The sequence below is a fragment of the Montipora capricornis genome, chromosome 8 (assembly GCF_036669925.1).
Source record: "Montipora capricornis isolate CH-2021 chromosome 8, ASM3666992v2, whole genome shotgun sequence".
Taxonomy (NCBI): Eukaryota; Metazoa; Cnidaria; class Anthozoa; order Scleractinia; family Acroporidae; genus Montipora; species Montipora capricornis.
In genome coordinates, this window is record NC_090890.1 from 38,635,915 (window position 1) to 38,645,020 (window position 9,106).

General features: G+C 37.8%; 1 long non-coding RNA gene across 1 annotated transcript in view; it reads right to left on the bottom strand.

Moving 5' to 3' along the window:
- Window positions 1–1,628: 1,628 nt before the first annotated feature.
- The window catches only part of LOC138014556 (uncharacterized), a 20,344-nt gene continuing 12,866 nt past the window's right edge, over window positions 1,629–9,106 (bottom strand). Inside the window, exon 3 of the long non-coding RNA XR_011125328.1 lies at window positions 1,629–4,639. This is a non-coding gene — a long non-coding RNA (uncharacterized lncRNA). The remainder of the gene's footprint in view (window positions 4,640–9,106) is intronic.

A 9,106-nucleotide genomic window follows, 5' to 3' on the forward strand; every position in this document is an offset into this window, starting at 1 on the left:
TAATCTTTTATTTTCCTACATTTAACCCGATCTGTTCCTTGCACACAACCTTCCGTCAGTGAAAACCGTGAAACGGACGAAAAAGGCATGTGACTTAAGATTGAATATTATTTTAAGTTTGGAAACTGACGTATGTGCAATGCCCAGGATAATCTCATATCCAATCGTTGTAAACACGGTTTTTCATGTGACAGCTAGAGAAGTTACGTTTGGTAGACAGTTCAAAAATCTTTTTATTCGTAGTAAGAAAAGAAAAAAACATTTATTGTGGCTATTTTACAGAAAGTGTTCAGTATTTCAACCAGAAACTCACATGGAAAGAAACAATATACTTAAGTTTGTATTTACTAGTACAGTGGGTGTCACGAACGCATTACCTTTAGAAACTTCTTCTCATTACTTCCGATAGAATTAAACCGACACGCTGGAACGAAAGCAGCCTTTTAATTGATAAGAAATAGATTTTCCACGGCGTCACACTGTTGGAGTTAAGTCTCTCTTTGTAAAACTTTTGTGCATCTTCTTCCGTTGAATGGTCGATACCGTGGGCGCAAGAAATAGCAAACAATGTGCAATTTCTTTATTGCGCATGTGCTGTTTCCACACTATGTTTTCTTGCCCTTGGTGAAGCACCTTTGGCTCGGGCACCTCCAGAAGCGACCAATGTTTTTCAGATCTTAGAATTCAAACAATTTTATGCAACGGTTTAATATAGCAGAAACCAAGAAAGTGAAACGCGCTAGACATCTTCAAAATGCTGGAGAGAATTCGATTTCCCGATTTCATTTAATTTGCAGTCCTGAATTGTAATAAAGTGTCTTACGACGATTAATCGTACCGTGGACAGCAATTTACGTGGACTAACGCGTCGTCTTTAAAACGCGCTTAAATGTTCCCTTCATCTCCGTGATGTGTCTTTATTTTCTCTTGTAGAAATATGAATACCCAGCGTTCCAATCAAATTAGATTTTAATCTAAAATCTAAAAGCTCTACAAGCTCATTCAAGTCGCTCGTTTAAAAGACGAACAAAAGTTAAAAAGTAGGCGTTAACTTCAGGAACTTCACGAACTCCGAAGCTTCTGATAATGAAAAAAAAAATGTTTACACTAAGTGGGGTCTACACAGGAAGTCTGTTGTTAACGGTAGCAACAGAAAATGTGGTTACGAAAATTCCTTGATTATGAATTGATGTCAAATTCCGGTGAATCTTTTTCGGCTTGGGTTTTGCCAAAAATAATAATATTGACGCAATGGAATGTTCGAAACAGGAATCATGACGTTTTGCTAGAGATAACCGATAGCTTTGATGACGTTTATTTGTGGCTAATTTAAAACCATTCATAGCACATCTTTGTGACTAAAATAGGTCCTGTTTCATGCTCGGCCTTGAAAGATTTGCAAACAGCATAACTGTAATTTACTTTATGATAATACTCCTATATTTTAGATGTGCAGGGGAAGAAACATTTAGTTTCAATTCATCCACCCCCAAACCTCTCATATCGATTAACTAAGCCATCGTTTAGGTAAAGTGACTTGTTTGTTGCGTATAATTATTCTGTGTTGTTATTGTATTGGACAGAGGTAATAGAGAGCTGCAAAGAACGAAAACATTTCTACTGCCATCTTAAAACAAACAAAAAAATGATATCATTTTTAATTTGTTATACTTTACGTAAAAAGGTGCGAGATGCACTTTTTTGCCATAAATTTAAAGCATGTTTTGCAGCGAGTGCTTTCACTATATTTTGACACTATATCCGGAACTTTGTGAATAATTATCTCTTTATTCCCGGGATTAAATTACCGACAGTTCCTAACCAGTTTTCCACTTGTGTGGTTAAATTTCCGTGTAAACAAACAGGTTTAAGGAAACAACCCCGAAAATTAAAGAGTTAAAAGATATTGCCTCTACCTGACATTCCTCTAGAAGGAATAGAACAGTACACCTGGCATGGAGGAGATATCTAAATTTGTCAGTTAAAACCCTGAACTCTGTTTGATGTCGTCTCACCGACCATTTTAAGAATGATAACTTAATGAGTCAATTAAGCTAAATGAATGTATACTTTATGATAATTATCAATAATTCAAAGCGCTCAACCCCGAGGACTGGGTTCTAATTTAAGTACATTTCTCGGCTCCACTCAGAAGGAAATTCCAGCAATGAATTTTTTGGGAGGCTTGACGCTGATATTTCATTTTTTATTCGTTTTAAGAATACTAATATTAACTGTATTAGAAAAAAGAGTCGATTGATGCCTGAGAATCTATACAGTTTTTATTCATTGAGTAGAAAGGTATACTGAAAATGATACACCCGTTGGTCGATTTCTCTGCAATGTACTGTGAGTACATTCAATTTCAAATCACTTGGTAAAGCTAAATACGAAACTGTTTTCATTCGCAAACCAAAAAATGTCTCTTACTTAGAAAAAAAAAAAAAAACAGTTAAGGTTTCGAAAATTACTCGAATGTTAATGTACAGGAGCTTAAAGAGAAGGTTCGCCTCTCTTCACTTGAAAGTCATATCGCAATTATGATTTCGTTGCAGTACCGAAAACGAAAATGTCAGACTTGACCACCGCGGTGAGTCCACACAATTATACCCATTTCGAGCGAACTATTTCTACATCACTTTTCTCGATTTATTTTAGAATCGAAAATGCACCTTATCTCTGTTGCAGAGTACCACTATAGCTGTCTCAAAATGCGCGAAAATAGCATGAGTACGATATATAAGCAGAATTTTCGTGAGATATAGTGGCCTATGGATTCAGACTAGAAACTTCAGAGAAGAACTGATTTGCACTCAAAACTGAATTTTACGATGAACAACAACAAAGAAAAAACACAGGTAAGTCACACCTTTTTTGGTGATGGAAAGTTCATTTTGTGAAGAATTCCAAGGGTGTTTTTACCCTAACAAAAGGTTCGTTCCAATTAATGTTCGAGGCACTACCGAATGCCTAATACCGCCATATGCTTATGCCTGTATCGCGAATGAGGGCCAGGCTTAATTAAACGAGTTGAGCACGAGACGATGAATTTTCAACTTTCCCCGTTCGACTTCGTACTCTACCACTTTCATCCTGGAATCATTTTTTCAAAGATCCAGTAGAGAAGACGCTATCCAGAATGTAAAATATTCTTCGCGTTAGACATTGACAAAAGGAAGCTTAAGGTGCGACAACGGCAACGGCAACGAGAACGTCACAAATTTGCATATTTAGTGGGGGAAAACAATAGCTTTGCACGCCCTGCACGTGCGTTTTTCACTTTTGCCCATTTCTTTGCAATTGCCGTCGTTTGCAAGAGAACAACGTGAAATAGCCAAATCCACGGTTTCATGAAGAACGTCAGTACTTAAGGATAAATTTTCATTTTCTCCCCTAAATTAAGCGCCTTTCCGACTAGTGCCATTTTGACCCTTGTCATATTTTAAAGGCTGACATAGTCATAAGCGATTACAATAACGTGAATTTATATTTTGAGGTGCCGTCCTCGTAGTGCCGTGGCAGTCGGCGTTGCTTAAAGTGCCCCCGTAACCAAAAAAACAATTGTCATTTTTCTTTGGATTTCAAAACCATGTTAATTAAACACTAAGCGACCAAAGTTTTAAGCCTTGATGTCAAAAAGACACCTTTTTATTTTAAATGGAATTTTCCTATTTAATAGTCCGCCATTACTAACTTTCAGGTCTTGAGAGAGCTGGATCGAGGAGAAAATGACCTCAAAGGCTAACTAGTTTAAGAATGCAATGCGTGTGTACACCGCAGAATTAATATGGAGCACGGGAGTTTTGGGCTTTCAGACTTTTAAACTCGCGTTTTTTGTATGCAATAAGCTGCATTCTGACGCTGAAATGTTAAGCTAGTGAGCCTTTGACGTCACTTTTCCCTGGATCCAACCGTGAACGTGAGCAATGGCGGACCGTGAAGTCCAAAACTTAACCCAAAGTAAACGGCCTTTGGATAAAATTTTGCCAGTCAGGTGTTAAGCAAACACACTTCCAAAATCTGAAGAAAAAACAGGAAGTGATTTTTTTTTTTTTTTTATCACTGGGGCACTTAAAGTTCCTTAAAGCGGGTTTTGGAGCACGCCTTTATGTTATTGTCTAAATACTACTAGCAAATGAAGCTCTTTCGATCTGCAGTGCTAGTTAGTGAATGTTCTTTGGACAATAACAGAGGAGAAAATCAATTGGAGTAATACTCTTTTTCCCAACAGACGATTTTTCTTTTGTTCGTCCTCTTAACGGCCGCTTAGGAGATCAAATCTCTTTCCTGGAAGAAACACGCGCAGACCCAGCAACACCTCTTCACAGAAACTAAGTCACCAATCAATGCTTCCCTTCCCACTGCGCCTCTGGACACCCGCTTTGCGCATGATCGTATTGTCCGGGACACATCGCTTCACAGATGCGCAAAAGTTATGAGACGCGAGTATGATTCTTGCAGAGGGCGTCATGTCGACGTTATCAAATGTTCACAGTACACCAGCACGTGGTTTGTCTTGAAAAAGGCGTAGTTCCTCCCTTGTGTGAAGCCGTTTATGGACATCCATATTCCTTTAAGTGTTGCCCAAAAGAATTGTTGGTGTGCTTAGTGCCAATTGAACTTGAAATTCAAAGTCAAACTGCAAAAATGTAACATCTGTCAGTCATGTTGTTAATCATGGAAAGTAAATTATCAGTTACGGACGCTATTTGCTAGAAAAAATAAATCAACTTAAATCTAAAATAAAAAGTGTGAAGTTTGCATGTTTGTTGACAAAATAGGAAAAGAATTGAAGACCCATCAGTGCATGCGTACACTGTAAGAATGAGAGAGGAATATGAGAGAGGAATATGAGAGTATAGGGCTGTTTTTAGCGATGAAAAGTCACTTTTGCTAAAGTTCATTGCTACATGATGTCATCGAGACGAGGGCTACATTTTTACGTTTTTAAAATATACTTGCGTTTCATGTTTTCAACTTTGTCCTTTCAGTAACAGAAAGCCATTAATTAATGTTTTGTTACGATGGTTTCCAATTTATGAATGGGATTAATTAAGGTATCTGGTATTTGAACCAAAAGACATCTTGCATGGCTAAAAAAACCCAGGAAAATGATAACTTTTTGAGTTATGTCTTTTCAATGAATACTGAATTCTTGACAACGCGTTACTCTAACGCGATCATTCCTAATTCATTTTTCGCTCTTTTTTGTGAAAATGTCACCTCAAATAACGTGAAAACGTAGAAATACTCAGACTATTTAATGATGTCAGGAGTTTTTAAAGCGACTTCTTTTTTTCTGAAACCAATGACTCAAGGATTGTAAGAATAGCCCCTCGATTTCCCCTGTCGTGAAATCTGATATTAAACGTGAAACAGGTGACTTAATCGTTTTGGGAAACGAGAAGTGGCGATAGATAAATCACGCTAAAAATAGGAAGGAAACGACCGTCTTCCGCGTACGGAGGCGGAGTTGGCCGAAACACGCTTTCTCGAACTGGGGACGGAGATTACGGAATAAAAATGAATTGCGAAACATATAAAAACCCGGTTTGAAATGACTAAAGGCATAAAGAGCCAAGCAAGTCTTCGAATTGAATCAAGGAGAGGAGTCCCACTTAATTCAAACGTGAGTAATTCATAGAGCCCGTACGTACGAGCATATTCTATTATGCTGGACTATGTATGATATTTTATTCAAAGCATGCAAGTGTGATTAACTCGAGTAATTTAGCAATAAGTCTGCAAACTTAAAAGGACAAAAAAGTAAAACTATTCTGTGGATGAACGGGATTCGAACCCATGACAGTGCAAGTGCTATCGGTTTGACATTGCGCAAAAGGCGAAGAAATATATTGGGGTCGTTCTGAATCCTAAACACTTAAATACCTTTTTTCGAGATTGTTGGTTATACGGCTAAAAACTCACTAACATTGTTGCTTTTTGGTCAACTTCAACAAATATACGCGGGCTTCTCCGCAGAAAGTCCTACATCTTTGTGGGCTCAAAAAGCTACCTTAGAAACTGAATCAGATGTAATTAATGGTTGCGGGAAAGATCTTTTTTGCATTTTGGCAATGTATAGTAAAATGAATTACACCCAACGTGGGAACCTTGAGTTTCAGGTTTTTTTTTTAGAAACAAAGGCCTGAGGGATAGGTAATTAAGATATCTCGATGAGTCGAATGTTAACCCAATGATAAACAGATTTCAGTAGGCAGATGTACATTCCATAAAATACACTTTTAAGTCATGCATTTAATAGAAGATTGCGATACAAGAAGCACTTTTCGCTCACTTTTTGTTATTCCTTAAAAGTTTACGTTCTTATCGCAGTTGTGCCCTCATAGCATTATTTCTTTTAGGTCGATCTTTCAACTACACCTCGAAGAATTAGTCAAAAACAAAGATGAATATTGCAGCCAAAGTAAGTAAAACATCTTGTAGTTAGGCCTCGCGCGCCTAAGAAAAATGGCACGTGCCAGGATGAAAGTTGCCGTGTGTCCGAACGCGGTGAACCCGTTTGATTTCATCTCACTGTTTCCTTCCTTTCAGCGACAGCAAATTAAAAACAAAAAGATGGAAAGTAACAGGATTTCAATGTTTTTATGACAACCTAGCTACAGCCACCGCTTTCCCTTTCTCGTTGACGACAAACGCAAATCCAAAAAGACGAGTTCAGCATGACCTTTCGGTGAATTGAAAACTGGCGGCAATCGGCAGGTTGTTGCTAAAAGCATGAAAATCCTCTTATTGTAGCTTTTCTCCCTGTTTTGAGAAGGTGCTTCGTCTCTGTAGCCAACAGGCAAGACATCAGCCAAAATCAACCGAGTTATTTCATTTTTTGCATAGCGCCAATTTCAATACGTCGTCTGCCCTTCGTCTTAATAGCGGGGCTAAATCTCTCAATTCCTTCGAATCTTGCAGGCATCAGCCAAAAGGTCTAGTAAAGGAAGTATGTAATATTTTTACACCCGAACTGATGGCAACGATGATAGAGCCTTCAAGGAGACCTCAAGTTCCTTATATATTACCGAGTATATATAGCTATAATTTTCTTTGAAATGGCAAGTTGTAACTGAAGTCATAACCCAGAACTCTCCATCGGCGAAGGAACGCGGTCTATCAGTTTTCCATCGACGGCTACTTCTAGATATTTGCGGGAAAAGAACTTGGCGGTATTGTGTTCCTTGCACAATCCATGATAGCCCATATTTGCTCGATTAAACCAATCAGAAGCATTTTGGTCACCAGGCCCAATTTAATTGGGCATAGCATAATTTGGCGGGACCCGTACACTAAATTTGGACAACACAGTAAACTGATAGGTCATGGTCCATGAGCAAATAAGACTAAGATCGACACTTCTGGGTAATGCATGGGCTTCTGGTCATCAGAATTAGGAAAGTGCAACAATCAAGTTAAAACTATTTGAAAAAACAAGAATTAAAAAATTGCCTCGAAATAACAGTCAAGATTGAAAGTACTTGGACTATAGTTTCGACTTGTGTACAGAACGAATTGAAGGAAGACTTTCTAGTGACGTGGAGAAGTTTCGAACCATCCTATACAACTCGTTGTCTTGACCTGAGGTGCTTTATTACATTTGACGAATTGTAGTTGTTTTCCGAAGTCCTAATTGCAAAGGAATTTCAACAGGAAGTCATTAAATTAATCTAACACAGTACCCAGAAGCTACTGAATAAAAGACAATTTTAATATTAACTGCTAAATGATTTTTTAAAAAATGTACTTATCTTTATCAAAGTTATGCTCCATGGACTTTAAGCAAAATAACTCATATCCTTTAAACGTATTACAGGAATAGGTCATTTTCGAAATATCAATATTCAGCTTGATAGTGAGGCAGAAAGGACAAAAACAATAGAGACAAGTTGCAATGGATTTGAAAGATATTAGCATATCATCCACTTTCCTTTTGTGTTAGTCCACTAAACCTCTCTTTAAAGCTGAATTTTAATATATCAAAGTGGCCTATTTTAACCTTTATGACCCTATTCATGCACCGTTTTTCTCAGTTTCGTTAAACAAAACTCCATGTCGGCTGTAAAGTACTATTTTCGTGTAGGCGAAGTATCCCATAGAGCGGTTTTCAATTGAGTGTCGAAAGTAATTAGGGAATTACTTTGGTTTTGCATCTACTTCACTCAGTGATTGGTTCAAAGTTTTCGCGCCACTTTTTCAACCAATCAGAAGTGAAACCAAAACCAATTGTGGCTTGCACATTTTCCCACCTTTTGTGTCGGCTACGTGTAATTACTTCGAGTTTTGATTGGTTTACTGGATTGTCTCCGTCCTTTTTGATTGGTTAAAGTAATTACTATGGTTTTGGTTTTACGACACTCATTTCAAAACCGCTCTAAGATGATATTATAAGCGATTTACGGTTGTATGCCCACGTTGTCCTTAAAACTTCACGGTGCTTTGTAATGTACGCCGGACAATGAAGCACAAATGCCTTTTGATAGAAAAAACGTATGAAATTGTCATATATATCAATAAAGCACCAAATCAGCGTTATCTTAACAACTTTTAAAATATGGTCCAACTGATAAGGATTTATATTTTTGTTTGAACAGATGATTTTCTTTGGAATTCTCGTATTGAATTTCTCAGAACAAGGCAAAAGCAAGCCTTTTCGCCTGGCAAACCCGTTACTTCGCAACCAGACGTTCTCACAGAAGTCACGTGATCACGAACGTTTGCCGTTTCAAGAGGTGTCCATTAAATCAGATGAGAACACAATCCAAGAACGTGAAGTTACAAGAACTCTGGACGGCATGGTGAGCAGACAATCTGCGCATAATCGCACAGCAAGGGACGTAAATAATCCCTGCATTTCTAAAATCGAATGGACGTACGACAATTGCAGGAAAATGTACGTTAAGAAAACGCATTGTCATAGTGAAAATGTCGCTTGTTTATCAGCAATAGCCGACTACGGTAAGCCGCTATGCGTAACAGTGTACGGGACCGAAGCAAAGTTCCTTAAAAAATGTAAACTTTTGCCAATTGACTGCAAATGTGCTGCCTGATCAAAACTGAAACTGTAACAATATTTATAGTTCCATTTAGCACACTTTTC